Source organism: Phyllobates terribilis, unplaced genomic scaffold (assembly GCF_046119375.1).
Source record: "Phyllobates terribilis strain yellow unplaced genomic scaffold, ASM4611937v1 Scaffold_5__5_contigs__length_657084704, whole genome shotgun sequence".
Lineage (NCBI taxonomy): Eukaryota > Metazoa > Chordata > Amphibia > Anura > Dendrobatidae > Phyllobates > Phyllobates terribilis.
The window spans coordinates 332245177-332272576 of NW_027362765.1; positions in this window are offsets into that span (position 1 = coordinate 332245177).

The following is a 27400-nucleotide window of genomic DNA, read 5'->3' on the forward strand; positions in this document are numbered from 1 at the left end:
AGCTTAACAAGGGGGTTTAAATGCCACTTGGAAGAGACGTGCAGGTCGCAGTAGCTTAACAAGACGGTTTAAATGCCCATTGGAAGAGACGTGCAGGTCGCAGTAGCTTAATAAGACGGTTTAAATGGGCCTTGGAAGAGACATGCAGTTCGCAGTTGCTTAACAAGACGGTTTAAATGCCCCTTAGAAGAGACGTGCAGGTCGCAGTAGCTTAAAAAGACGGTTTAAATGACCTTTGGAAGAGACATGCAGGTCGCAGCAGCTTAACAAGACTGTTTAAATGCCCCTTGGAAGAGAAGAGCAGGTCGCAGTAGCTTAGCAAGACGGTTTAAATGCACCTTGGTAGGGACATGGAGGTCGCAGTAGCTTAACAAGACGGTTCAAATGCCCCATTGAAGAGACGTGCAGGTCGCAGTAGCTTAACAAGACGGTTTAATTGCCCCCTGGAAAAGTGGTGGAGGATACAGTAGCTTAACAAGAAGGATTAAATGCCCCTTGGAAGAGACGTGCAAGTCGCAGTAGCTTAACAAGACGATTTAAATGCCCCTTGGAAGAGACGTGCAGTTCGCAGTAGCTTAACAAGACGGTTTAAATGCGCCTTGGAAGAGAAGTGCAGGTCGCAGTAGCTTAACAAGACGGTTTAAATATCCCTTGGAAGAGCGGTGGAGGTCGCAGAAGCTTAACAAGACAGTTTAAATGCCCCTTGGAAGAGACGTGCAGGTCAAAGGTTCTTAATAAGACATTTTAAATGTCCCTTGGAAGAGACGTGCAGGTCGCAGTAGCTTACCAAGATGGTTTAAATGGCCCTTGGAAGAGACGTGCAGGTCGCAGTAGCTTACCAAGATGGTTTAAATGGCCCTTGGAATAGACATGCAGTTCACAGTAGCTTAACAAGACAGTTTAAATGCCCCTTTGAAGAGACGTGCAGGTCGCAGTAGCTTAACAAGATGGTTTAAATGCCTCTTGGAAGAGACATGCAGGTCGCAGTAGCTTAACAAGAGGGTTTAAATGCCCCTTGGAAGAGACGTGCAGGTCGCAGTAGCTTAACAAGACGGTTTAAATGCCCCTTGGAAATGTGGTGGAGGTTACAGTAGCTTAACAAGACGGTTTAAATGCCCCTTGGAAGAGACTAGCAGGTCGCAGTAGCTTAACAAGACTGTTTAAATGCCCCTTGGAAGAGACGTGCAGGCCGCAGTAGCTTAATAAGACGGTTTAAATGCCCCTTGCAAGAGACGTGCAGGTCACAGTAGCTTAAAAAGACAGTTTAAATGCCCCTTGGAAGAGACGTGCCGGTCGCAGTAGCTTAACAAGATTGTTTAAATGCCCCTTGGATGAGCGGTGGAGGTCGCATTAGCTTAACAAGACGGTTTAAATGCCCATTGGAAGAGACGTGCCAGTCGCAGAAGCTTAACAAGACAATTTAAATGCCCCTTGGAAGAGACGTGCAGGTCGCTGTAGCTTAACAAGTCGGTTTAAATGCCCCTTGGAAGAGACGTGCAGGTCACAGTAGCTTAACAAGACGGTTTAAATGCCCCTTGGAAATGTGGTGGAGGTTACAGTAGCTTAACAAGACGGTTTAAATGCCCCTTGGAAGAGACGTGCAGGTCGCAGTAGCTTAACAAGACTGTTTAAATGCCCCTTGGAAGAGACGTGCAGGCCGCAGTAGCTTAATAAGACGGTTTAAATGCCCCTTGGAAGAGACATGCAGGTCGTAGTAGCTTAACAAGACGGTTTAAATACCCCTTGGAAGAGACGTGCAGATCTCAGTAGCTTAACAAGACTTTTTAAATGGCCCTTGGAAAAGTGGTGGAGGTTACAGTAGCTTAACAAGACGGTTTAAATGCCCCTTGGAAAAGACGTGCAAGTCGCAGTAGCTTAACAAGACGATTTAAATGCCCCTTGGAAGAGACGTGCAGGTCACAGTAGCTTAACAAGACGGTTTAAATGCCCCTTGGAAGAGACATGCAGGTCGCAGTAGCTTAACAAGATGGTTTAAATGCCCCTTGGAAGAGCGGTGGAGGTCGCAGAAGCTTAACAAGACAGTTTAAATGTCCCTTGGAAGAGACGTGCAGGTCGCAGTAGCTTAACAATACAGTTTATGTGCCCCTTGAAAGAGACGTGCAGGTTGCAGTAGCTTAAAAAGACGGTTTAAATGCCCCTTGGAAGAGCGGTGGAGGTCACAGCAGCTTAATAAGATGGTTTAAATGCCCCTTGGAAGAGAAGTGCAGGTCGCAGTAGCTTAACAAGATGATTTAAATGCCCTTTGGAAAAGACATGCAGGTCGCAGTAGCTTAACAAGACGGTTTAAATGCCCGTTGGAAGAGCGGTGGAGGTCGCAGTAGCTTAACAAGATGGTTTAAATGCCCTTTGGAAGAGACATGCAGGTCGCAGTAGCTTAACAAGACAGTTTAAATGCCCTTTGGAAGAGACATGCAGGTCGCAGCAGTTTAACAAGTCTGTTTAAATGCCGCTTGGAAGAGACGTGCAGGTCGCAGTAGCTTAACAAGATGGTTTAAATGCCCCTTGGTAGAGACATGCAGGTCGCAGTAGCTTAACAAGACGGTTCAAATGCCCCATTGAAGAGACGTGCAGGTCGCAGTAGCTTAACAAGACGGTTTAATTGCCCCTTGGAAAAGTGGTGGAGGTTACAGTAGCTTAACAAGAAGGATTAAATGTCCCTTGGAAGAGACGTGCAAGTCGCAGTAGCTTAACAAGACGATTTAAATGCCCCTTGGAAGAGACGTGCAGATCGCAGTAGCTTAACAAGACGGTTTAAATGCGCCTTGGAAGAGACGTGCAGGTCGCAGTAGCTTAAAAGACGGTTTAAATATCCCTTGGAGGAGCGGTGGAGGTCGCAGAAGCTTAACAAGACAGTTTAAATGCCCCTTGGAAGAGACGTGCAGGTCAAAGGTTATTAATAAGACGGTTTAAATATCCCTTGGAAGAGACTTACAGGTCGTAGTAGCTTAACAAGATGGTTTAAATGCCCCTTGGAAGAGCGGTGGAGGTCGCAGTAGCTTAACAAGACGGTTTAAATGCCCCTTGGAAGAGACATGCACGTCGCAGTAGCTTAACAAGATAGTTTAAATGCCCCTTGGAAGAGAAGTGCAGGTCGCAGTAGCTTAACAAGACGGTTTAAATGCCCCTTGGAAATGTGGTGGAGGTTACAGTAGCTTAACAAGACGGTTTAAATGCCCCTTGGAAGAGACGTGCAGGTCGCAGTAGCTTAACAAGACAGTTTAAATGCCCCTTGGAAGAGACGTGCAGGTCGCAGTAGCTTAATAAGACGGTTTAAATGCCCCTTGCAAGAGACGTGCAGGTCACAGTAGCTTAACAAGATGGTTTAAATGCCACTTGGAAGAGACGTGCAGGTCGCAGTATCTTAACAAGATGGTTTAAATGCCCCATGGAAGAGCGTTGGAGGTCGCATTAGCTTAACAAGACGGTTTAAATGCCCCCTGAAAGAGACATGCAGGTCGCAGTAGCTTAACAAGACAGTTTAAATGCCCTTTGGAAGAGACGTAGAGGTCGCAGTAGCTTAACAAGACAGTTTAAATGCCCCTTGGAAGAGACGTGCAGGTCGAAGTAGCTTAATAAGACGGTTTAAATGCCCCTTGCAAGAGACGTGCAGGTTGCAATAGCTTAATAAGACGGTTTAAATGCCCCTTGGTAGAAACTTGCAGGTCACAGTAGCTTAACAAAACGGTTTAAAAGCCACTTGGAAGAGACGTGCAGGTCGCAGTAGCTTAACAAGATGTTTTAAATGCCCCTTGGAAGAGCGGTGGAGGTCGCAGTAGCTTAACAAGACGGTTTAAATGCCCCTTGGAAGAGACGTGCAGGTCGCAGTAGCTTAACAAGACAGTTTAAATATCCCTTGGAAGAGCGGTGGAGGTCGCAGAAGCTTAACAAGACAGTTTAAATGCCCCTTGGAAGAGACGTGCAGGTAAAAGAATCTTAGTAAGACGGTTTAAATGTCCCTTGGAAGAGACGTACAGGTCGCAGTAGCTTACCAAGACGGTTTAAATGGCCCTTGGAAGAGACGTGCAAGTCGCAGTAGCTTAACAAGACGGTTTAAATGCCCCTTGTAAGAGCGGTGGAGGTCGCAGTAGCTTAACAAGACGGTTTAAATGCCCCTTGGAATAGACATGCTGGTCACAGTAGCTTAACAAGATGGCTTAAATGCCCCTTTGAAGAGACGAGCAGGTCACAGTAGCTTAATAAGACGGTTTAAATGCCCCTTGCAAGAGACGTGCAGGTCACAGTAGCTTAACAAGACGGTTTAAATGCCACTTGGAAGAGACGTGCAGGTCGCAGTAGCTTATCAAGACGGTTTAAATGCCCATTGGAAGAGAGGTGCAGGTCGCAGTAGCTTAATAAGATGGTTTAAATGCCCTTTGAAAGAGACATGCAGGTCGCAGCAGCTTAACAAGACTGTTTAAATGCCCCTTGGAAGAGACGTGCAGGTCGCAGTAGCTTAACAAGACGGTTTAAATGCACCTTGGTAGAGACATGCAGGTCGCAGTAGTTTAACAAGACGGTTTAAATGCCCCATTGAAGAGACGTGCAGGTCGCAGTAGCTTAATAAGACAATTTAAATGCCCCTTGGAAGAGACGTGCAGGTCGCAGTAGCTTAACAAGACGGTTTAAATGCCCCTTGGAAGGGACGTGCAGGTCGCAGTAGCTTAAAAAGATGGTTTAAATGCCCCTTGGAAGAGCGGTGGAGGTCGCAGAAGCTTAACAAGACAGTTTAAATGCCCCTTGGAAGAGACGTGCAGGTCACAGGAGCTTAATAAGACGGTTTAAATGTCCCGTGGAAGAGACGTGCAGGTCGCAGTAGTTTAACAAGACGATTTAAATGCCCCTTGGAAGAGACGTGCAGGTCGCAGTAGCTTAACAAGACGGTTTAAATGCCCCTTGGAAGAGCGGTGTAGGTCGCAGTAGCTTAACAAGACAGTTTAAATGCCCCTTGGAAGAGACGTGCAGGTCGCAGTACCTTAACAAGACAGTTTAATTGCCCCTTGGAAGAAACGTGCAGGTCGCAGTAGCTTAATAAGATGGTTTAAATGCCCCTTGGAAGAGAAGTGCAGGTCGCAGTAGCTTAACAAGAGGGTTTAAATGCCCCTGTGAAGAGACGTGCAGGTCGCAGTAGCTTAACAAGACGGTTTAAATGCCCCTTAGAAGAGGCTTGCAGGTCGCAGTAGCTTAAAAAGATGGTTTAAATGCCCCTTGGAAAAGACGTGCAGGTCGCAGTAGCTTAACAAGGTGGTTTAAATGCCCCTTGGAAGAGCGGTGGAGGTCGCAGTAGCTTAAGAAGACGGTTTAAATGCCCATTGGAAGAGACCTGCAGGTCGCAGTAGCTTAATAAGATGGTTTAAATTCCCCTTCGAAGAGACGTGCAGATCGCAGTAGCTTAACAAGACGGTTTAAATGCCCCTTGGAAGAGACGTGCCGGTCGCAGTAGCTTAACAAGATGGTTTAAATGCCTCTTGGAAGAGCGGTGGAGGTCGCAGAAGCTTAACAAGACAGTTTAAATGCCCCTTGGAAGAGCCGTGCAGGTCACAGGAGCTTAATAAGACGGTTTAAATGTCCCTTGGAAGAGACGTGCAGGTCGCAGTAGCTTAACAAGACGGTTTAAAAGCCTCTTGGAAGAGACGTGCAGGTCGCAGTAGCTTAAAAGACTGTTTAAATGCCCCTTGGAAGAGCGGTGTAGGTCGCAGTAGCTTAACAAGACAGTTTAAATGCCCCTTGGAAGAGACGTGCAGGTCACAGTAGCTTAACAAGACAGTTTAAATGCCCCTTGGAAGAAACGTGCAGGTCACAGTAGCTTAATAAGATGGTTTAAATGCCCCTTGGAAGAGACGTGCAGGTCGCAGTAGCTTAACAAGACGGTTTAAATGCCCCTTTGAAGAGACGTGCAGGTCGCAGTAGCTTAACAAAACGGTTTAAATGCCCCTTAGAAGAGGCTTGCAGGTCGCAGTAGCTTACCAAGATGGTTTAAATGCCCCTTGGAAAAGACGTGCAGGTCGCAGTAGCTTAACAAGATGGTTTAAACGCTCCTTGGAAGAGCGGTGGAGGTCGCAGTAGCTTAACAAGACGGTTTAAATGCCCCTTGGAAAAGACGTGAAGGTCGCACTAGCTTAACAAGATTGTTTAAATGCCCCTTGGAAGAGACGTGCAGGTCGCAGTAGCTCAACAAGACAATTTAAATGCCCCTTGGACGAGTCTTGCAGGTCGCAGTAGCTTACCAAGAAGTTTTAAATGGCCCTTGGAAGAGACGTGCCAGTCGCAGTAGCTTAACAAGATGGTTTAAATGCCCCTTGGAAGAGCGGTGGAGGTCGCAGTAGCTTAACAAGACGGTTTAAATGCCCCTTAGAAGAGACATGCAGGTCACAGTAGCTTAACAAGACGGTTTAAATGCCCCTTGGAAGAGACGTGCAGGTCGCAGTAGCTTAACAAGACAGTTTAAATGCCTTTTGGAAGAGACGTGCAGGTCGCAGTAGCTTAACAAGACAGTTTAAATGCCCCTTGGAAGAGACGTGCAGGTCGCAGTAGCTTAATAAGACGGTTGAAATGCCCCTTGCAAGAGACGTGCTGGTCGCAGTGGCTTAATAAGACGGTTTAAATGCCCCTTGGTAGAAACGTGCAGGTCACAGTAGCTTAACAAGATGGTTTAAATGCCACTTGGATGAGACGTGCAAGTCGCAGTAGCTTAACAAGACAGTTTATATGCCCCTTGTAAGAGCGGTGGAGATCGCAGTAGCTTAACAAGACGGTTTAAATATCCCTTGGAATAGACATGCTGGTCACAGTAGCTTAACAAGATGGTTTAAATGCCCCTTTGAAGAGACGTGCAGTTCGCAGTAGCTTAATAAGACGGTTTAAATGCCCCTTGCAAGAGACGTGCAGGTCAGAGTAGCTTAACAAGACGGTTTAAATGCCACTTGGAAGAGACGTGCAGGTCGCAGTAGCTTAACAAGATGGTTTAAATGCCCCTTGGAAGAGCGTTGGAGGTCGCATTAGCTTAACAAGACGGTTTAAATGCCCATTGGAATAGAGGTGCAGGTCGCAGTAGCTTAATAAGACGGTTTATATGCCCCTTGCAAGAGACATGCAGGTCGCAATAGCTTAAGAAGACGGTTTAAATGCCCCTTGGAAGGGACGTGCAGGTCGCAGTAGCTTAAAAAGATGGTTTAAATGCCCCTTGGAAGAGCGGTGGAGGTCGCAGAAGCTTAACAAGACAGTTTAAATGCCCCTTGGAAGAGACGTGCAGGTCGCAGTAGCTTAACAAGACAGTTTAAATGCCCCTTGAAAGAGACGTGCAGGTCGCAGTAGCTTAACAAGACGGTTTAAATGCCCCTTGGAAGAGCGGTGGAGATCGCAGTAGCTTAACAAGACGGTTTAAATATCCCTTGGAATAGACATGCTGGTCACAGTAGCTTAACAAGATGGTTTAAATGCCCCTTTGAAGAGACGTGCAGGTCGCAGTAGCTTAATAAGACGGTTTAAATGCCCCTTGCAAGAGACGTGCAGGTCACAGTAGCTTAACAAGACGGTTTAAATGCCACTTGGAAGAGACGTGCAGGTCGCAGTAGCTTAACAAGATGGTTTAAATGCCCCTTGGAAGAGCGTTGGAGGTCGCATTAGCTTAACAAAACGGTTTAAATGCCCATTGGAATAGAGGTGCAGGTCGCAGTAGCTTAATAAGACGGTTTATATGCCCCTTGCAAGAGACATGCAGGTCGCAGTAGCTTAAGAAGACGGTTTAAATGCCCCTTGGAAGGGACGTGCAGGTCGCAGTAGCTTAAAAAGATGGTTTAAATGCCCCTTGGAAGAGCGGTGGAGGTCGCAGAAGCTTAACAAGACAGTTTAAATGCCCCTTGGAAGAGACGTGCAGGTCGTAGTAGCTTAACAAGACAGTTTAAATGCCCCTTGAAAGAGACGTGCAGGTCGCAGTAGCTTAACAAGACGGTTTAAATGCCCCTTGGAAGAAACTTGCAGGTCGCAGTAGCTTAACAAGACAGTTTAAATGCCCCTTGGAAGAGACGTGCAGGTCGCAGTAGCTTAACAAGACAGTTTAAATGCCCCTTGGAAGAAACCTGCAGGTCGCAGTAGCTTAATAAGATGGTTTAAATGCCCCTTGGAAGAGACGTTTAGTTCGCAGTAGCTTAACAAGAGGGTTTAAATGCCCCTTTGAAGAGACGTGCAGGTCGCAGTGGCTTAAAAAGACGGTTTAAATGCCCTTTAGAAGAGGCTTGCAGGTCGCAGTAGCTTAGCAAGATGGTTTAAATGCCCCTTGGAAAAGATGTGCAGGTCGCAGTAGCTTAACAAGATGGTTTAAATGCCCCTTGGAAGAGCGGTGGAGGTCGCAGTAGCTTAACAAGACAGTTTAACTGTCCCTTGGAAGAGGCTTGCAGGTCGCAGTAGCTTACCAAGACGGTTTAAAGGTCCCTTGGAAGAGACGTGCAGGTCGCAATAGCTTAACAAGATGGTTTAACTGCCCCTTGGAAGAGGCTTGCAGGTCGCAGTAGCTTACCAAGACGGTTTAAATGGCCCTTGGAAGAGACGTGCCGGTCGCAGTAGCTTAACAAGATGGTTTAAATGCCACTTGGAAGAGCGGTGGAGGTCGCAGAAGCTTAACGAGACAGTTTAAATGACCCTTGGAAGAAACGTGCAGGTCACAGGAGCTTAATAAGACGGTTTAAATGACCCTTAGAAGAGACGTGCCGGTCGCAGTAGCTTAACAAGACGGTTTAAATGCCACTTGGAAGAGACGTGCAGGTCGCAGTAGCTTAACAAGACGGTTTAAATGCCCCTTGGAAGAGCGGTGGAGGTCGCAGTAGCTTAACAAGACAGTTTAAATACCCCTTGGAAGAGACGTGCAGGTCGCTGTAGCTTAACAAGACAGTTTAAATGCCCCTTGGAAGAAACGTGCAGGTCGCAGTAGCTTAAAAAGACGGTTTAAATGCCCTTTGGAAGAGACATGCAGGTCGCAGTAGCTTAACAAGACGGTTTAAATGCCCCTTGGAAGAAAGGTGCAGGTCGCAGTAGCTTATTAAGATGGTTTAAATGCCCCTTGGAAGAGACGTGCAGTTCGCAGCAGCTTAACAAGATGGTTTAAATGCCCCTTTGAAGAGACGTGCAGGTCGCAGTAGCTTAATAAGACGGTTTAAATGACCCTTAGAAGAGGCTTGCAGGTCGCAGTAGCTTACCAAGATGGTTTAAATGCCCCTAGGAAAAGACGTGCAGGTCGCAGTAGCTTAACAAGATGGTTTAAATGCCCCTTGGAAGAGCGGTGGAGGTCGCAGTAGCTTAACAAGACGGTTTAAATGTCCCTTGGAAAAACGTGAAGGTCGCAGTAGCTTAACATGATTGTTTAAATGCCCCTTGGAAGAGACGTGCAGGTCGCAGTAGCTTAACAAGACAGTTTAAATGCCCCTTGGAAGAGGCTTGCAGGTCGCAGTAGCTTAACAAGACGGTTTAATTGCCCCTTGGAAGAGACGTGCAGGTCACAGTAGCTTAACAAGATGGTTTAAATGCCCCTTGGAAGGGACGTGCAGGTCGCAGTAGATTAACAAGACGGTTTAAATGCCCTTTGGAAGAGACGTGCAGGTCGCAGTAGCTTACCAAGACAGTTTAAATGCCCTTTTGAAGAGACGTGCAGGTCGAAGTAGCTTAATAAGACGGTTTAAATGCCCCTTGCAAGAGACGTGCAGGTTGCAGTAGCTTAATAAGACGGTTTAAATGTCCCTTGGTAGATACGTGCAGGTCACAGTAGCTTAACAAGACGGTTTAAATGCCCCTTGGTAGATACGTGCAGGTCACAGTAGCTTAATAAGACGGTTTAAATGCCCCTTGGGAGATACGTGCAGGTCACAGTAGCTTAACAAGACGGTTTAAATGCCCATTGGAAGAGACCTGCAGGTCGCAGTAGCTTAAAAATACAGTTTAAATGCCCCTTGGAAGAGACGTGCAGGTCGCAGTAGCTTAATAAGATGGTTTAAATGACCCTTGGAAGAGACGTGCAGGTAGCAGTAGCTTAACAAGACGGTTTAAATGCCCATTGGAAGAGACGTGCAGGTCACAGTAGCTTAACAAGACGGTTTAAATATCCCTTGGAAGAGAGGTGGAGGTCGCAGAAGCTTAACAAGACAGTTTAAATGCCCCTTGGAAGAGACGTGCAGGTCAAAGGATCTTAGTAAGACGGTTTAAATGTCCCTTGGAAGAGACGTGCAGTTCGCAGTAGCTTACCAAGACGGTTCAAATGCCCCTTTGAAGAGACGTGCATTTCGCAGTAGCTTAATAAAACGGTTTAAATGCCCCTTGCAAGAGACGTGCAGATCACAGTAGCTTAACAAGACGGTTTAAATGTCCCTTGGAAGAGACGTGCAGGTCGCAGTAGCTTACCAAGACGGTTTAATTGGCCCTTGGAAGAGACGTGCAAGTCGCAGTAGCTTAACAAGACGGTTTAAATGCCCCTTGTAAGAGCGGTGGAGATCGCAGTAGCTTAACAAGACAGTTTAAATATCCCTTGGAATAGACATGCTGGTCACAGTAGCTTAACAAGATGGTTTAAATGCCCCTTTGAAGAGACGTGCAGGTCGCAGTAGCTTAATAAGACGGTTTAAATGCCCCTTGCAAGAGACGTGCAGGTCACAGTAGCTTAACAAGACGGTTTAAATGCCACTTGGAAGAGACGTGCAGGTCGCAGTAGCTTAACAAGATGGTTTAAATGCCCCTTGGAAGAGCGTTGGAGGTCGCATTAGCTTAACAAGACGGTTTAAATGCCCATTGGAATAGAGGTGCAGGTCGCAGTAGCTTAATAAGACGGTTTATATGCCCCTTGCAAGAGACATGCAGGTCGCAGTAGCTTAAGAAGACGGTTTAAATGCCCCTTGGAAGGGACGTGCAGGTCGCAGTAGCTTAAAAAGATGGTTTAAATGCCCCTTGGAAGAGCGGTGGAGGTCGCAGAAGCTTAACAAGACAGTTTAAATGCCCCTTGGAAGAGACGTGCAGGTCGCAGTAGCTTAACAAGACAGTTTAAATGCCCCTTGAAAGAGACGTGCAGGTCGCAGTAGCTTAACAAGACGGTTTAAATGCCCCTTGGAAGAGCGGTGGAGATCGCAGTAGCTTAACAAGACGGTTTAAATGCCCCTTGGAAGAGCGGTGGAGATCGCAGTAGCTTAACAAGATGGTTTAAATGCCCCTTTGAAGAGACGTGCAGGTCGCAGTAGCTTAATAAGACGGTTTAAATGCCCCTTGCAAGAGACGTGCAGGTCACAGTAGCTTAACAAGACGGTTTAAATGCCACTTGCAAGAGACGTGCAGATCGCAGTAGCTTAACAAGATGGTTTAAATGCCCCTTGGAAGAGCGTTGGAGGTCGCATTAGCTTAACAAGACGGTTTAAATGCCCATTGGAATAGAGGTGCAGGTCGCAGTAGCTTAATAAGACGGTTTATATGCCCCTTGCAAGAGACATGCAGTTCGCAGGAGCTTAAGAAGACGGTTTAAATGCCCCTTGGAAGGGACGTGCAGGTCGCAGTAGCTTAAAAAGATGGTTTAAATGCCCCTTGGAAGAGCGGTGGAAGTCGCAGAAGTTTAACAAGACAGTTTAAATGCCCCTTGGAAGAGACGTGCAGGTCGCAGTAGCTTAACAAGACAGTTTAAATGCACCTTGAAAGAGACGTGCAGGTCGCAGTAGCTTAACAAGACGGTTTAAATGCCCCTTGGAAGAAACTTGCAGGTCGCAGTAGCTTAAGAAGACAGTTTAAATGCCCCTTGGAAGAGACGTGCAGGTCGCAGTAGCTTAACAAGACAGTTTAAATGCCCCTTGGAAGAAACCTGCAGGTCGCAGTAGCTTAATAAGATGGTTTAAATGCCCCTTGGAAGAGACGTGCAGTTCGCAGTAGCTTAACAAGAGGGTTTAAATGCCCCTTTGAAGAGACGTGCAGGTCGCAGTGGCTTAAAAAGACGGTTTAAATGCCCCTTAGAAGAGGCTTGCAGGTCGCAGTAGCTTAGCAAGATGGTTTAAATGCCCCTTGGAAAAGATGTGCAGGTCACAGTAGCTTAACAAGATGGTTTAAATGCCCCTTGGAAGAGCGGTGGAGGTCGCAGTAGCTTAACAAGACAGTTTAACTGCCCCTTGGAAGAGTCTTGCAGGTCGCAGTAGCTTACCAAGACGGTTTAAAGGGCCCTTGGAAGAGACGTGCAGGTCGCAATAGCTTAACAAGATGGTTTAACTGCCCCTTGGAAGAGGCTTGCAGGTCGCAGTAGCTTACCAAGACGGTTTAAATGGCCCTGGGAAGAGACGTGCCGGTCGCAGTAGCTTAACAAGATGGTTTAAATGCCCCTTGGAGGAGCGGTGGAGGTCGCAGAAGCTTAACGAGACAGTTTAAATGACCCTTGGAAGAAACGTGCAGGTCACAGGAGCTTAATAAGACGGTTTAAATGACCCTTAGAAGAGACATACCGGTCGCAGTAGCTTAACAAGACGGTTTGAATGCCCCTTGGAAGAGACGTGCAGGTCGCAGTAGCTTAACAAGACGGTTTAAATGCCCCTTGGAAGAGCGGTGGAGGTCGCAGTAGCTTAACAAGACAGTTTAAATACCCCTTGGAAGAGACGTGCAGGTCGCAGTAGCTTAACAAGACAGTTTAAATGCCCCTTGGAAGAAACGTGCAGGTCGCAGTAGCTTAAAAAGACGGTTTAAATGCCCTTTGGAAGAGACATGCAGGTCGCAGTAGCTTAACAAGACAGTTTAAATGCCCCTTGGAAGAAAGGTGCAGGTCGCAGTAGCTTATTAAGATGGTTTAAATGCCCCTTGGAAGAGACGTGCAGTTCGCAGCCGCTTAACAAGATGGTTTAAATGCCCCTTTGAAGAGACGTGCAGGTCGCAGTAGCTTAATAAGACGGTTTAAATGCCCCTTAGAAGAGGCTTGCAGGTCGCAGTAGCTTACCAAGATGGTTTAAATGCCCCTTGGAAAAGACGTGCAGGTCGCAGTAGCTTAACAAGATGGTTTAAATGCCCCTTGGAAGAGCGGTGGAGGTCGCAGTAGCTTAACAAGACGGTTTAAATGCCCCTTGGAAAAGACGTGAAGGTCGCAGTAGCTTAACATGATTGTTTAAATGCCCCTTGGAAGAGACGTGCAGGTCGCAGTAGCTTAACAAGACAGTTTAAATGCCCCTTGGAAGAGGCTTGCAGGTCGCAGTAGCTTAACAAGACGGTTTAATTGCCCCTTGGAAGAGACGTGCAGGTCACAGTAGCTTAACAAGATGGTTTAAATGCCCCTTGGAAGGGACGTGCAGGTCGCAGTAGATTAACAAGACGGTTTAAATGCCCTTTGGAAGAGACGTGCAGGTCGCAGTAGCTTACCAAGACAGTTTAAATGCCCTTTGGAAGAGACGTGCAGGTCGAAGTAGCTTAATAAGACGGTTTAAATGCCCCTTGCAAGAGACGTGCAGGTTGCAGTAGCTTAATAAGACGCTTTAAATGCCCCTTGGTAGATACGTGCAGGTCACAGTAGCTTAACAAGACGGTTTAAATACCACTTGGAAGAGATGTGCAGGTCGCAGTAGATTAACAAGGTGGTTTAAATGCCCCTTGGAAGAGCGGTAGAGGTCGCAGTAGCTTAACAAGACGGTTTAAATGCCCATTGGAAGAGACCTGCAGGTCGCAGTAGCTTAAAAAAACAGTTTAAATGCCCCTTGGAAGAGACGTGCAGGTCGCAGTAGCTTAATAAGATGGTTTAAATGACCCTTGGAAGAGACGTGCAGGTAGCAGTTGCTTAACAAGACGGTTTAAATGCCCCTTGGAAGAGACGTGCAGGTCACAGTAGCTTAACAAGACGGTTTAAATATCCCTTGGAAGAGCGGTGGAGGTCGCAGAAGCTTAACAAGACAGTTTAAATGCCCCTTGGAAGAGACGTGCAGGTCAAAGGATCTTAGTAAGACGGTTTAAATGTCCCTTGGAAGAGACGTGCAGGTCGCAGTAGCTTACCAAGACGGTTTAAATGGCCCTTGGAAGAGATGTGCCGGTCGCAGTAGCTTAACAAGGCGGTTTAAATGCCCCTTGGAAGAGCGGTGGAGGTCGCAGTAGCTTAACAAGACGGTTTAAATGCCCCTTGGAATAGACATGCAGGTCACAGTAACTTAACAAGACGGTTTAAATGCCCCTTTGAAGAGACGTGCAGGTCGCAGTAGCTTAATAAGACGGTTTAAATGCCCCTTGCAAGAGACGTGCAGATCACAGTAGCTTAACAAGACGGTTTAAATGCCACTTGGAAGAGACGTGCAGGTCGCAGTAGCTTAACAAGATGGTTTAAATGCCCCTTGGAAGAGCGTTGGAGGTCGCAGTAGCTTAATAAGATGGTTTAAATGCCCCTTGGAAGAGACATGCAGTTCGCAGTAGCTTAACAAGACGGTTTAAATGCCACTTGGAAGAGACGTGCAGGTCGCAGTAGCTTAACAAGATGGTTTAAATGCCCCTTGGAAGAGCGTTGGAGGTCGCAGTAGCTTAATAAGACGGTTTAATTGCCCCTTGGAAGAGACATGCAGGTCGCAGTTGCTTAACAAGACGGTTTAAATGTCCCTTGGAAGAGACGTGCAGGTCGCAGTAGCTTAATAAGACGGTTTAAATGCCCCTTGCAAGAGACGTGCAGGTCACAGTAGCTTATCAAGACGGTTTAAATGCCCCTTGGAAGAGACGTGCAGGTCGCAGTAGCTTATTAAGACGGTTTAAATGCCCCTTGCAAGAGACGTGCAGATCACAGTAGCTTAACAAGACAGTTTAAATGCCACTTGGAAGAGACGTGCAGGTCGCAGTAGCTTAACAAGACGGTTTAAATGCCCATTGGAAGAGAGGTGCAGGTCGCAGTAGCTTAATAAGACGATTTAAATGCCCCTTGGAAGAGACGAGCAGGTCGCAGTAGCTTAAAAAGACGGTTTAAATGCCCTTTGGAAGAGACATGCAGGTCGCAGCAGCTTAACAAGACTGTTTAAATGCCCCTTGGAAGAGACGTGCAGGTCGCAGTAGCTTAACAAGACGGTTTAAATGCACCTTGGTAGAGACATGCAGGTCGCAGTAGTTTAACAAGAAGGTTTAAATGCCCCATTGAAGAGACGTGCAGGTCGCAGTAGCTTAACAAGACGGTTTAAATGCCCCTTGGAAGAGACGTGCAAGTCGCAGTAGCTTAACAAGACAATTTAAATGCCCCTTGGAAGAGACGTGCAGGTCGCAGTAGCTTAACAAGATGTTTTAAATGCCCCTTGGAAGGGACGTGCAGGTCGCAGTAGCTTAAAAAGATGGTTTAAATGCCCCTTGGACGAGCGGTGGAGGTCGCAGAAGCTTAACAAGACAGTTTAAATGCCCCTTGGAAGAGACGTGCAGGTCACAGGAGCTTAATAAGACGGTTTAAATGTCCCTTGGAAGAGACGTGCAGGAAGCAGTAGTTTAACAAGACGATTTAAATGCCACTTGGAAGAGACGTGCAGGTCGCAGTAGCTTAACAAGACGGTTTAAATGCCCCTTGGAAGAGCGGTGTAGGTCGCAGTAGCTTAACAAGACAGTTTAAATGCCCCTTGGAAGAGACGTGCAGGTCGCAGTAGCTTAACAAGACAGTTTAGTTGCCCCTTGGAAGAAACGTGCAGGTCGCAGTAGCTTAACAAGAGGGTTTAAATGCCCCTGTGAAGAGACGTGCAGGTCGCAGTAGCTTAACAAGACGGTTTAAATTCCCCTTAGAAGAGGCTTGCAGGTCACAGTAGCTTACCAAGATGGTTTAAATGCCCCTTGGAAAAGACGTGCAGGTCGCAGTAGCTTAACAAGATGGTTTAAATGCCCCTTGGAAGAGCGGTGGAGGTCGCAGTAGCTTAACAAGACGGTTTAAATGCCCATTGGAAGAGACCTGCAGGTCGCAGTAGCTTAATAAGACAGTTTAAATGCCCCTTGGAAGAGACGTGCAGGTCGCAGTAGCTTAATAAGATGGTTTAAATGCCCAGTGGAAGAGACGTGCAGGTCGCAGTAGCTTAACAAGACGGTTTAAATGGCCCTTGGAAGAGAAGTGCAGGTCGCAGTAGCTTAACAAGACGATTTAAATGCTCCTTGGAAGAGCGGTGGAGGTCGCAGTAGCTTAACAAGACGGTTTAAATGCCCCTTGGAATAGACATGCAGGTCACAGTAACTTAACAAGACGGTTTAAATGCCCCTTTGAAGAGACGTGCAGGTCGCAGTAGCTTAACAAGATGGTTTAAACGCCCCTTGGAAGAGCGGTGGAGGTCGCAGTAGCTTAACAAGACGGTTTAAATGCCCCTTGGAAAAGACGTGAAGGTCGCAGTAGCTTAACAAGATTGTTTAAATGCCCCTTGGACGAGGCTTGCAGGTCGCAGTAGCTTACCAAGACGTTTTAAATGGCCCTTGGAAGAGACGTGCCGGTCGCAGTAGCTTAACAAGATGGTTTAAATGCCCCTTGGAAGAGCGGTGGAGGTCGCAGTAGCTTAACAAGACGGTTTAAATGCCCCTTCGAAGAGACATGCAGGTCACAGTAGCTTAACAAGACGGTTTAAATGCCCTTGGAAGAGACGTGCAGGTCGCAGTAGCTTAACAAGACAGTTTAAATGCCCTTTGGAAGAGACGTACAGGTCGCAGTAGCTTAATAAGACGGTTTAAATGCCCCTTGGTAGAAACGTGCAGGTCACAGTAGCTTAACAAGACGGTTTAAATGCCACTTGGAAGAGATGTGCAGGTCGCAGTAGATTAACAAGATGGTTTAAATGCCCCTTGGAAGAGCGGTAGAGGTCGCAGTAGCTTAACAAGACGGTTTAAATGCCCATTGGAAGAGACCTGCAGGTCGCAGTAGCTTAATAAGACAGTTTAAATGCCCCTTGGAAGAGACGTGCAGGTCGCAGTAGCTTAATAAGATGGTTTAAATGCCCAGTGGAAGAGACGTGCAGGTCGCAGTAGCTTAACAAGACGGTTTAAATGGCCCTTGGAAGAGAAGTGCAGGTCGCAGTAGCTTAACAAGACGATTTAAATGCCCCTTGGAAGAGCGGTGGAGGTCGCAGTAGCTTAACAAGACGGTTTAAATGCCCATTGGAAGAGACCTGCAGGTCGCAGTAGCTTAATAAGACAGTTTAAATGCCCCTTTGAAGAGACGTGCAGGTCGCAGTAGCTTAACAAGATGGTTTAAACGCCCCTTGGAAGAGCGGTGGAGGTCGCAGTAGCTTAACAAGACGGTTTAAATGCCCCTTGGAAAAGACGTGAAGGTCGCAGTAGCTTAACAAGATTGTTTAAATGCCCCTTGGACGAGGCTTGCAGGTCGCAGTAGCTTACCAAGACGTTTTAAATGGCCCTTGGAAGAGACGTGCCGGTCGCAGTAGCTTAACAAGATGGTTTAAATGCCCCTTGGAAGAGCGGTGGAGGTCGCAGTAGCTTAACAAGACGGTTTAAATGCCCCTTAGAAGAGACATGCAGGTCACAGTAGCTTAACAAGACGGTTTAAATGCCCTTGGAAGAGACGTGCAGGTCGCAGTAGCTTAACAAGACAGTTTAAATGCCCTTTGGAAGAGACGTGCAGGTCGCAGTAGCTTAACAAGACGGTTTAAATGCCCCTTGGAAGAGACGTGCAGGTCGCAGTGGCTTAAGAAGGTTTAAATGCCCCTTGCAAGAGACGTGCTGGTCGCAGTAGCTTAATAAGATGGTGTAAATGCCCCTTGGTAGAAAAGTGCAGGTCACAGTAGCTTAACAAGATGGTTTAAATGCCACTTGGAAGAGACGTGCAGGACGCAGTAGCTTAACAAGACAGTTTAAATGCCCCTTGGAAGAAACCTGCAGGTCGCAGTAGCTTAATAAGATGGTTTAAATGCCCCTTGGAAGAGACGTGAAGTTCGCATTAGCTTAACAAGAGGGTTTAAATGCCCCTTTGAAGAGACGTGCAGGTCGCAGTGGCTTAACAAGACGTTTTAAATGCCCCTTAGAAGAGGCTTGCAGGTCGCAGTAGCTTACCAAGATGGTTTAAATGCCCCTTGGAAAAGATGTGCAGGTCGCAGTAGCTTAACAAGATGGTTTAAAAGCCCCTTGGAAGAGCGGTGGAGGTCACAGTAGCTTAACAAGACAGTTTAACTGCCCCTTGGAAGAGGCTTGCAGGTCGCAGTAGCTTACCAAGACGGTTTAAATGGCCCTTGGAAGAGACGTGCAGGTTACAGTAGCTTAACAAGATGGTTTAACTGCCCCTTGGAAGAGGCTTGCAGTAGCTTACCAAGACGGTTTAAATGGCCCTTGGAAGAGACGTGCCGGTCGCAGTAGCTTAACAAGATGGTTTAAATGCCCCTTGGAAGAGCGGTGGAGGTCGCAGAAGCTTAACGAGACAGTTTAAATGCCCCTTGGAAGAGACGTGCAGGTCACAGGAGCTTAATAAGACGGTTTAAATGTCCCTTAGAAAAGACGTGCCGGTCGCAGTAGCTTAACAAGATGGTTTAAATGCCCCTTGGAAGAGACGTGCAGGTCGCAGTAGCTTAACAAGACGGTTTAAATGCCTCTTGGAAGAGCGGTGGAGGTCGCAGTAGCTTAACAAGACAGTTTAAATACCCCTTGGAAGAGACGTGCAGGTCGCAGTAGCTTAACAAGACAGTTTAAATGCCCCTTGGAAGAAACGTGCAGGTCGCAGTAGCTTAAAAAGACGGTTTAAATGCCCCTTTGAAGAGACGTGCAGGTCACAGTAGCTTAACAAGACAGTTTAAATGCCCCTTAGAAGAGGCTTGCAGGTCGCAGTAGCTTACCAAGATGGTTTAAATGCCCCTTGGAAAAGACGTGCAGGTCGCAGTAGCTTAACAAGATGGTTTAAATGCCCCTTGGAAGAGCGGTGGAGGTCGCAGTAGCTTAACAAGACGGTTTAAATGCCCCTTGGAAAAGACGTGAAGGTCGCAGTAGCTTAACATGATTGTTTAAATGCCCCTTGGAAGAGACGTGCAGGTCGCAGTAGCTTAACAAGACAGTTTAAATGCCCCTTGGAAGAGGCTTGCAGGTCTCAGTATCTTAACAAGACGGTTTAATTGCCCCTTGGAAGAGACGTGCAGGTCGCAGTAGCTTAACAAGATGGTATAAATGCCGCTTGGAAGGGACGTGCAGGTCGCAGTAGCTTAACAAGACGGTTTAAATGCCCTTTGGAAGAGACGTGCAGGTCGCAGTAGCTTACCAAGACAGTTTAAATGACCCTTGGAAGAGACGTGCAGGTCGAAGTAGCTTAATAAGACGGTTAAATGCCCCTTGCAAGAGACGTGCAGGTTGCAGTAGCTTAATAAGACGGTTTAAATGCCCCTTGGTAGAAACGTGCAGGTCACAGTAGCTTAAAAAGACGGTTTAAATGCCACTTGGAAGAGATGTGCAGGTCGCAGTAGATTAACAAGATGGGTTAAATGCCCCTTGGAAGAGAGGTAGAGGTCGCAGTAGCTTAACAAGACGGTTTAAATGCCCATTGGAAGAGACCTGCAGGTCGCAGTAGCTTAATAAGACAGTTTAAATACCCCTTGGAAGAGACGTGCAGGTCGCAGTAGCTTAATAAGATGGTTTAAATGCCCCTTGGAAGAGACGTGCAGGTCGCAGTAGCTTAACAAGACGGTTTAAATGCCCCTTGGAAGAGACGTGCAGGTCACAGTAGGTTAACAAGACGGTTTAAACATCCCTTGGAAGAGCGGTGGAGGTCGCAGAAGATTAACAAGACAGTTTAAATGCCCCTTGGAAGAGACGTGCAGGTCAAAGGATCTTAGTAAGACGGTTTAAATGTCCCTTGGAAGAGACGTGCAGGTCGCAATAGCTTACCAAGACGGTTTAAATGGCCCTTGGAAGAGACGTGCAGTTCGCAGTAGCTTAACAAGACGGTTTAAATGCCCCTTGGAAGAGCGGTGGAGGTCGCAGTAGCTTAACAAGACGGTTTAAATGCCCCTTGGAATAGACATGCAGGTCACAGTAACTTAACAAGACGGTTTAAATGCCCCTTTGAAGAGACGTGCAGGTCGCAGTAGCTTAATAAGACGCTTTAAATGCCCCTTGCAAGAGACGTGCAGATCACAGTAGCTTAACAAGACGGTTTAAATGCCACTTGGAAGAGACGTGCAGGTCGCAGTAGCTTAACAAGATGGTTTAAATGCCCCTTGGAAGAGCGTTGGAGGTCGCAGTAGCTTAATAAGACGGTTTAAATGCCCCTTGGAAGAGACATGCAGGTCGCAGTAGCTTAACAAGACTGTTTAAATGCCACTTGGAAGAGACGTGCAGGTCGCAGTAGCTTAACAAGATGGTTTAAATGCCCCCTGGAAGAGCGTTGGAGGTCGCAGTAGCTTAATAAGACGGTTTAAATGCCCCTTGGAAGAGACATGCAGGTAACAGTAGCTTAACAAGATGGTTTAAATGCCCCTTGGAAGAGCGTTGGAGGTCGCAGTAGCTTAACAAGACTGTTTAAATGCCACTTGGAAGAGACGTGCAGGTCGCAGTAGCTTAACAAGATGGTTTAAATGCCCCTTGGAAGAGCGTTGGAGGTCGCACTAGCTTAACAAGACGGTTTAAATGTCCCTTGGAAGAGACGTGCAGGTCGCAGTAACTTAATAAGATGGTTTAAATGCCCCTTGCAAGAGACGTGCAGGTCACAGTAGCTTAACAAGACGGTTTAAATGCCCCTTGGAAGAGACGTGCAGGTCGCAGTAGCTTATTAAGACGGTTTAAAAGCCCCTTGCAAGAGACGTGCAGATCACAGTAGCTTAACAAGACAGTTTAAATACCACTTGGAAGAGACGTGCAGGTCGCAGTAGCTTAACAAGACAGTTTAAATGCCCTTTGGATGAAACGTGCAGGTTACAGTAGCTTAATAAGATGGTTTAAATGCCCCTTGGAAGAGACGTGCAGGTCGCAGTAGCTTAACAGGACGCTTTAAATGCCCCTTTGAAGAGGCGTGCAGGACGCAGTAGCTTAACAAGATGGTTTAAATGCCCCTTGGAAGAGCGGTGGAGGTCGCAGTAGCTTAACAAGACGGTTTAAATGCCCATTGGAAGAGACCTGCAGGTCGCAGTAGCTTAATAAGACAGTTTAAATGCTCCTTGGAAAAGACGTGTAGGTCTCAGTAGCTTAAAAGACGGTTTAAATGCCCCATGGAAGAGCGGTGTAGGTCGCAGTAGCTTAACAAGACAGTTTAAATGCCCCTTGGAAGAGACGTGCAGGTCGCAGTAGCTTAACAAGACAGTTTAAATGCCCTTTGGATGAAACGTGCAGGTCACAGTAGCTTAATAAGATGGTTTAAATGCCCCTTGGAAGAGACGTGCAGGTCGCAGTAGCTTAACAGGACGGTTTAAATGCCCCTTTGAAGAGACGTGCAGGTCGCAGTAGCTTAACAAGACGGGTTAAATGCCCCTTAGAAGAGGCTTGCAGGTCGCAGTAGCTTACCAAGATGGTTTAAATGCCCCTTGGAAAAGACGTTCAGGTCGCAGTAGCTTAACAAGATGGTTTAAATGCCCCTTGGAAGAGCGGTGGAGGTCGCAGTAGCTTAAGAAGACGGTTTAAATGCCCCTTTGAAAAGACGTGAAGGTCGCAGTAGCTTAACAAGATTGTTTAAATGCCCCTTGGAAGAGACGTGCAGGTTGCAGCAGCTTAACAAGACAGTTTAAATGCCCGTTGGAAGAGTCTTGCAGGTCGCAGTAGCTTACCAAGACGGTTTAAATGGCCCTTGGAAGAGACGTGCCGGTCGCAGTAGCTTAACAAGACGGTTTAAATGCCCCTTGGAAGAGACATGCAGGTCACAGTAGCTTAACAAGATGGTTTAAATGCCCCTTGGAAGAGACATCCAGGTCGCAGTAGCTTAACAAGACAGTTTAAATGCCCTTTGGAAGAGACGTGCTGGTCGCAGTAGCTTAACAAGACAGTTTAAATGCCCCTTGGAAGAGACGTGCAGGTCGCAGTAGCTTAATAAGTCGGTTTAAATGCCCCTTGCAAGAGACGTGCAGGTCGCAGTAGCTTAATAAGACGGTTTAAATGCCCCTTGGTAGAAACATGCAGGTTACAGTAGCTTAACAAGACGGTTTAAATGCCACTTGGAAGAGACGTGCAGGTCGCAGTAGCTTAACAAGATGGTTTAAATGCCCTTGGAAGAGCGGTGTAGGTCGCAGTAGCTTAACAAGACGGTTTAAGTGCCCATTGGAAGAGACCTGCAGGTCGCAGTAGCTTAATAAGATGGTTTAAATGCCCCTTGGAAGAACGGTGGAGGTCGCAGTAGCTTAACAAGACGGTTTAAATGCCCCTTGGAAGAGACGTGCAGGTCGCAGTAGCTTAAAAAGACGGTTTAAATGCCCCTTAGAAGAGGCTTGCAGGTCGCAGTAGCTTACCAAGATGGTTTAAATGCCCCTAGGAAAAGACGTGCAGGTCGCAGTAGCTTAACAAGATGGTTTTAATGCCCCTTGGAAGAGAGGTGGAGGTCGCAGAAGCTTAACAAGACAGTTTAAATGCCCCTTGGAAGAGCCGTGCAGGTCGCAATAGCTTAAAAAGACGGTTTAAATGCCCCTTAGAAGAGGCTTCCAGGTCGCAGTAGCTTACCAAGATGGTTTAAATGCCCCTAGGAAAAGACGTGCAGGTCGCAGTAGCTTAACAAGATGGTTTAAATGCCTCTTGGAAGAGCGGTGGAGGTCGCAGAAGCTTAACAAGACAGTTTAAATGCCCCTTGGAAGAGACGTGCAGGTCACAGGAGCTTAATAAGACGGTTTAAATGTCCCTTGGAAGAGACGTGCAGGTCGCAGTAGCTTAACAAGACGGTTTAAATGCCCCTTGGAAGAGACGTGCAGGTTGCAGTAGCTTAATAAGATGGTTTAAATGCCCCTTGAAAGAGACGTGCAGGTCGCAGTAGCTTAACAAGACAGTTTAAATGCCCCTTTGAAGAGACGTGCAGGTCGCAGTAGCTTAACAAGACGGTTTAAATGCCCCTTAGAAGAGGCTTGCAGGTCGCAGTAGCTTACCAAGATGGTTTAAATGCCCCTTGGAAAAGACGTTCAGGTCGCAGTAGCTTAACAAGATGGTTTAAATGCCCCTTGGAAGAGCGGTGGAGGTCGCAGTAGCTTAAGAAGACGGTTTAAATGCCCCTTTGAAAAGACGTGAAGGTCGCAGAAGCTTAACAAGATTGTTTAAATGCCCCTTGGAAGAGACGTGCAGGTTGCAGCAGCTTAACAAGACAGTTTAAATGCCCGTTGGAAGAGTCTTGCAGGTCGCAGTAGCTTACCAAGACGGTTTAAATGGCCCTTGGAAGAGACGTGCCGGTCGCAGTAGCTTAACAAGACGGTTTAAATGCCCCTTGGAAGAGACATGCAGGTCACAGTAGCTTAAAAAGATGGTTTAAATGCCCCTTGGAAGAGACGTCCAGGTCGCAGTAGCTTAACAAGACAGTTTAAATGCCCTTTGGAAGAGACGTGCTGGTCGCAGTAGCTTAACAAGACAGTTTAAATGCCCCTTGGAAGAGACGTGCAGGTCGCAGTAGCTTAATAAGTCGGTTTAAATGCCCCTTGCAAGAGACGTGCAGGTCGCAGTAGCTTAATAAGACGGTTTAAATGCCCCTTGGTAGAAACATGCAGGTTACAGTAGCTTAACAAGACGGTTTAAATGCCACTTGGAAGAGACGTGCAGGTCGCAGTAGCTTAACAAGATGGTTTAAATGCCCTTGGAAGAGCGGTGTAGGTCGCAGTAGCTTAACAAGACGGTTTAAGTGCCCATTGGAAGAGACCTGCAGGTCGCAGTAGCTTAATAAGATGGTTTAAATGCCCCTTGGAAGAACGGTGGAGGTCGCAGTAGCTTAACAAGACGGTTTAAATGCCCCTTGGAAGAGACGTGCAGGTCGCAGTAGCTTAAAAAGACGGTTTAAATGCCCCTTAGAAGAGGCTTGCAGGTCGCAGTAGCTTACCAAGATGGTTTAAATGCCCCTAGGAAAAGACGTGCAGGTCGCAGTAGCTTAACAAGATGGTTTTAATGCCCCTTGGAAGAGCGGTGGAGGTCGCAGAAGCTTAACAAGACAGTTTAAATGCCCCTTGGAAGAGCCGTGCAGGTCGCAATAGCTTAAAAAGACGGTTTAAATGCCCCTTAGAAGAGGCTTGCAGGTCGCAGTAGCTTACCAAGATGGTTTAAATGCCCCTAGGAAAAGACGTGCAGGTCGCAGTAGCTTAACAAGATGGTTTAAATGCCTCTTGGAAAAGCGGTGGAGGTCGCAGAAGCTTAACAAGACAGTTTAAATGCCCCTTGGAAGAGCCGTGCAGGTCACAGGAGCTTAATAAGACGGTTTAAATGTCCCTTGGAAGAGACGTGCAGGTCGCAGTAGCTTAACAAGACGGTTTAAATGCCCCTTGGAAGAGACGTGCAGGTTGCAGTAGCTTAATAAGATGGTTTAAATGCCCCTTGAAAGAGACGTGCAGGTCGCAGTAGCTTAACAAGACAGTTTAAATGCCCCTTTGAAGAGACGTGCAGGTCGCAGTAGCTTAACAAGACGGTTTAAATGCCCCTTAGAAGAGGCTTGCAGGTCGCAGTAGCTTACCAAGATGGTTTAAATGCCCCTTGGAAAAGACGTGCAGGTCGCAGTAGCTTAACAAGATGATTTAAATGCCCCTTGGAAGAGCGGTGGAGGTCGCAGTAGCTTAACAAGACGGTTTAAATGCCCCTTGGAAAAGACGTGAAGGACGCAGTAGCTTAACAAGATTGTTTAAATGCCCCTTGGAAGAGACGTGCAGGTCGCAGTAGCTTAATAAGACAGTTTAAATGCCCTTTGGAAGAGACGTGCAGGTCGCAGTAGCTTAACAAGACAGTTTAAATGCCCCTTAGAAGAGACGTGCAGGTCGCAGTAGCTTAATAAGACGGTTTAAATGCCCCTTGCAAGAGACGTGCAGGTCGCAGTAGCTTAATAAGACGGTTTAAATGACCCTTGGAAGAAACGTGCAGGTCACAGTAGCTTAACAAGACGGTTTAAATGCCACTTGGAAGAGACGTGCAGGACGCAGTAGCTTAAAAAGATGGTTTAAATGCCTCTTGGAAGAGCGGTGGAGGTCGCAGTAGCTTAACAAGACGGTTTAAATACCCATTGGAGAAGACCTGCAGGTCGCAGTAGCTTAATAAGACAGTTTAAATGCCCCTTGGAAAAGATGTGCAGGTCGCAGTAGCTTAAAAGACGGTTTAAATGCCCCTTGGAAGAGCGGTGTAGGTCGCAGTAGCTTAACAAGACAGTTTAAATGCCCCTTGGAAGAGACGTGCAGGTCGCAGTAGCTTAACAAGACAGTTTAAATGCCCCTTGGATGAAACGTGCAGGTCACAGTAGCTTAATAAGATGGTTTAAATGCCCTTTGGAAGAGACGTGCATGTCACAGTAGCTTAATAAGATGGTTTAAATGCCCCTTGGAAAAGACGTGCAGGTCGCAGTAGCTTACCAAGATGATTTAAATGCCCCTTGGAAGAGAGGTGCAGGTCGCAGTAGCTTAACAAGACGGTTTAAATGCCCCTTGGAAAAGACGTGAAGGTCGCAGTAGCTTAACAAGATTGTTTAAATGCCCCTTGGAAGAGACGTGCAGGTCGCAGTAGCTTAACAAGACAGGTTAAATGGCCCTTGGACGAGGCTTGCAGGTCACAGTAGCAAACCAAGACGTTTTAAATGGCCCTTGGAAGAGACGTGCCGGTCGCAGTAGCTTAACAAGACGGTTTAAATGCCCCTTGGAAGAGCGGTGGAGGTCGCAGTAGCTTAACAAGACGGTTTAAATGCCCCTTAGAAGGGACATGCAGGTCACAGTAGCTTAACAAGACAGTTTAAATGCCCCTTGGAAGAGACGTGCAGGTCGCAGTAGCTTAACAAGACAGTTTAAATGCCCTTTGGAAGAGACGTGCAGGTCGCAGTAGCTTAACAAGACAGTTTAAATGCCCCTTAGAAGAGACGTGCAGGTCTCAGTAGCTTAATAAGACGGTTTAAATGCCCCTTGGTAGAAACGTGGAGGTCACAGTAGCTTAACAAGACGGTTTAAATGCCACTTGGAAGAGACGTGCAGGTCGCAGTAGCTTAAAAAGATGGTTTAAATGCCTCTTGGAAGAGCGGTGGAGGTCGCAGTAGCTTAACAAGACGGTTTAAATACCCATTGGAGAAGACATGCAGGTCGCAGTAGCTTAATAAGACAGTTTAAATGCCCCTTGGAAAAGATGTGCAGGTCGCAGTAGCTTAAAAGACGGTTTAAATGCCCCTTGGAAGAGCGGTGTAGGTCGCAGTAGCTTAACAAGACAGTTTAAATGCCCCTTGGAAGAGACGTGCAGGTCGCAGTAGCTTAACAAGACAGTTTAAATGCCCCTTGGATGAAACGTGGATTTCACAGTAGCTTAATAAGATGGTTTAAATGCCCCTTGGAAGAGACGTGCAGGTCACAGTAGCTTAACAAGATGGTTTAAATGCCCCTTGGAAGAGACGTGCAGGTCACAGTAGCTTAACAAGACGGTTTAAATGCCCCTTTGAAGAGAGGTGCAGGTCGCAGTAGCTTAACAAGACTGTTTAAATGCCCCTTGGAAGAAACGTGAAAGTCGCAGTAGCTTATCAAGACGGTTTAAATGCCCCTTGGAAGAGACGTGCAGGTCGCAGTAGCTTAACAAGACGGTTTAAATGCCCCTTGGAAGAGTCGTGCAGGTCGCAGTAGCTTAATAAGATGGTTTAAATGCCCCTTGGAAGAGACATGCAGGTCACAGTAGCTTAACAAGACGGTTTAAATGCCCCTTGGCAGAGTGGTGGAGTTCGCAGTAGCTTAACAAGACAGTTTAAATGCCCCTTTGAAGAGACGTGCAGGTCGCAGTGGCTTAACAAGACGTTTTAAATGCCCCTTAGAAGAGGCTTGCAGGTCGCAGTAGCTTACCAAGATGGTTTAAATGCCCCTTGGAAAAGATGTGCAGGTCGCAGTAGCTTAACAAGATGGTTTAAAAGCCCCTTGGAAGAGCGGTGGAGGTCACAGTAGCTTAACAAGACAGTTTAACTGCCCCTTGGAAGAGGCTTGCAGGTCGCAGTAGCTTACTAAGACGGTTTAAATGGCCCTTGGAAGAGATGTGCAGGTCACAGTAGCTTAACAAGATGGTTTAACTGCCCCTTGGAAGAGGCTTGCAGTTCGCAGTAGCTTACCAAGACGGTTTAAATGGCCCTTGGAAGAGACGTGCCGGTCGCAGTAGCTTAACAAGATGGTTTAAATGCCCCTTGGAAGAGCGGTGGAGGTCGCAGAAGCTTAACGAGACAGTTTAAATGCCCCTTGGAAGAGACGTGCAGGTCACAGGAGCTTAATAAGACGGTTTAAATGTCCCTTAGAAAAGACGTGCCGGTCGCAGTAGCTTAACAAGACGGTTTAAATGCCCCTTGGAAGAGACGTGCAGGTCGCAGTAGCTTAACAAGACGGTT